The following is a 2,889-nucleotide window of genomic DNA, read 5'->3' on the forward strand; positions in this document are numbered from 1 at the left end:
GATAGATAGATAGATAGATAGATAGATAGATAGATAGATAGATAGATGATAGATAGATAGATAGATAGATAGATAGATGATAGATAGAAAGATTGATAGATAGATAGATAGATAGATAGATAGATAGATAGATAGATAGATAACTCTGGGCCAGGCACTGTACTGAGTGTTTTTACAAATATCCAATGTTTTTCTCACAATTCTGGGAGGTAGGTTCTCTTCTTATTTCCATTTTATAGATGGGGAGCTTGATGCACATATAAGTTAAGCAACTTGCCCTCAGATGCACAGTTAGGAAGTATCTTGCCATCAGATCTTCCTAATTCCAAGTCAAATGTAAGTGTGACTACCACTAAGTTAGACACTGTAAGAGATACTAACCTACAGCAGATTTAAGTTTTTTTTGGGGGGGTGGGGAGGGTGGGTAGGCAATAGAGGTTAAGTGATTTGCCCAGGTTCACGCAGTTACTATGTTTTTAAGGTCAGATTTGAGCTCAGGTCCTTCTGACTCCAGGGCCTGTACTCTATTCATTATGCCACCTAGCTGCCCCCACCTTTTATTCAATTTATCATTACAATTCTTCATTCAAAATTGAATTTGATCTATACAAGATATTTACAAGACATAAAAATGGAATAATCGTGCTATCTTTTGTTGTCCTCTAATTATTTCTTACACACAAAGTTTATATCTCTATTTAGATTATATACTTCGGGGGGGGAGGGGAGAGGGGAGCTTGTTGAGAGGCAATATTTCCCAGAGTACATCCCACATTGCTAGTATTCATTCATTCAACCAATTTTTATCAAGCACTCCCTACATGCCACATACTATGCTAGATACTGGGGATACAAGGACAAAAAAATCAACAAGTCCCTGCCCTCAAGACTTAGTCTTAGTTTACATTTTATTGGGGCAAAACAACATACATAAAGATAAGTGAATACAAACTATATACACAACAAATGCAATAAATTTCAAATGAAAAAGTTCAAGCCTCTTGGGAGCATAGGATGGGGATTAGGAAAAACACCCATTACAGAGTCCATAAATACAATTTAGTTGGTTGGTTTGTTGGTTGATACTTTGTCCTAAAAATTAAGAAACTGGTTATTTCAGCATAGCAGGGTGATGGTTTTCTACAGAGCAAGTGGACCCCAGTCAATTTTAGCAATTTAGCTGTGATATATGTGAGCTGTCACAGTGACATAACAAGGCACCATTAAAACAGTGTGATTCTAATACTTTAGAGGCCACCTTCCCTAATACTGCTCTGGACAAAGTGAAGTAAAAGCTCTCAAATTACTCACTGAGAACAAGAGTGAAGCAAGCACTGTAACCCCTGGGTAGAAGAGAATACAGTATCTATGAGTTCCTTCTCTGGAAGGCAAGATGATTTACTACAAATTCCCCTTCAGCTATGTGCAAACCCTAGCAAAACAACAAACTCCAATTCCTAGTTAAAAAAAAAAAAGAGAATGAAGAAATTAATCCATAGACCCAGAGTAATAATGTGTTTAGAAATACTGCAGGTGGAGCCTTAATGGTGATTCATGAGTTGGTGAAGAGAGATGTTTTGTTAAGAAAGGATGAATCCTGCCCTGGACATTGATCAACAAGTTTGCACATAATAAAGGAAAGGATTTAACTGTACAATGCAACTATTGAATGTTGGGATACAAAGCTCATGCAGTAAGTGTGGATTCACACCAAAAGCTCACTTTTGTTTGAATTAAGCTTTGGCGGAGTCTGTTAACTAGACAGTCTCACATTTCACCATTGTGCAAAACTCGATTTACTTTTGTTCATCTAGCCTCCTGCCTTTGGTTTCCTTGACATTTTTACTTCCTAGATGAACATTTATAAAGTTGGGGCTTGGGTGAAGGGACAGGAATGTGGTAAATAGAACCATTCATATATTTTTGTTGTTCATTCATTTGGTCATGTCCAAGTCTTTTGACTCCATGGAGCACAGGAGGTCAGGCCCTTCTATCTTCCAGTATTCCCTGAAGTCTATCCAAGCTCATGTTCATTGCTTCCATGGAACTATCTAACCATCTCATCCATTGCCAGTCCCCTCTCCTTTTACCTTCAATCTTTCCCAACATCAGGGTCTTTTCCAAGAAGTCCTGTCTTTTCATTATATGGTCAGATTAATTTAGGCTTCAGCTTTAGTATTTGTCTATGCAATGATTAGTTTCAATTCATTTCTTTAAGTATTGACTCATTTGATCTCCTTGCTATCCAAGTGGCTCTCAAAAGTCTTCACCAGCACCACAATTTATAAGTAGCTTTTCTAATTTTCAATACTGACACCCATGTGGAATGTCTGTAAGACAAGTTATTTACATGACAAAAGAGTAGGGAGTTTTTTTACTTATATGATAAAGGGCCAAGACAGACTGAAAAAAACAGGAAAAATGCAATTAAAAGGACTGGGGGGGGGCAGGGAGAATGGAGCCAAGATGGTGGAGTAAAAGCAAATAATTGCTTGGGCTCCCCACTAAATCCCTCCAAAAACCCATAAAGAAGTACTCTAAACAAATTCTAGAGCACCAGAACCCACAAAATGACAGAGTGAAAGAAATTTCCAGCCCAAGACAACCAGGAAAGTCAACAGGAACGGTCTATTGCACCAGACTGGGAGAGGATCACAGTCCAGTCAAAATGCATTAGCACAGACTGGGTCTCAGGAAACGTGGAGTAGGCCTCAGGGGACTGAAACACTGGCAGCTGTGGTGGTTTCCAGACTTCTCAAGTCACAAACTCCAAAGACAACTTAGAAGGTCAAAAAGAAAGGTCTGTCAGACCTGGGTGAGAGAGGAGTGCAGTCTGACCCTAAAAGCAGCAGCAGCTGCTTCTGGAACTGTGGGCCCACAGATAGTGGG

This window comes from Petaurus breviceps, unplaced genomic scaffold, assembly GCF_028583685.1.
Source record: "Petaurus breviceps papuanus isolate PSGF00001 unplaced genomic scaffold, PetGlider_PUasm1.0 38, whole genome shotgun sequence".
In the NCBI taxonomy this organism is placed as follows: Eukaryota; Metazoa; Chordata; class Mammalia; order Diprotodontia; family Petauridae; genus Petaurus; species Petaurus breviceps.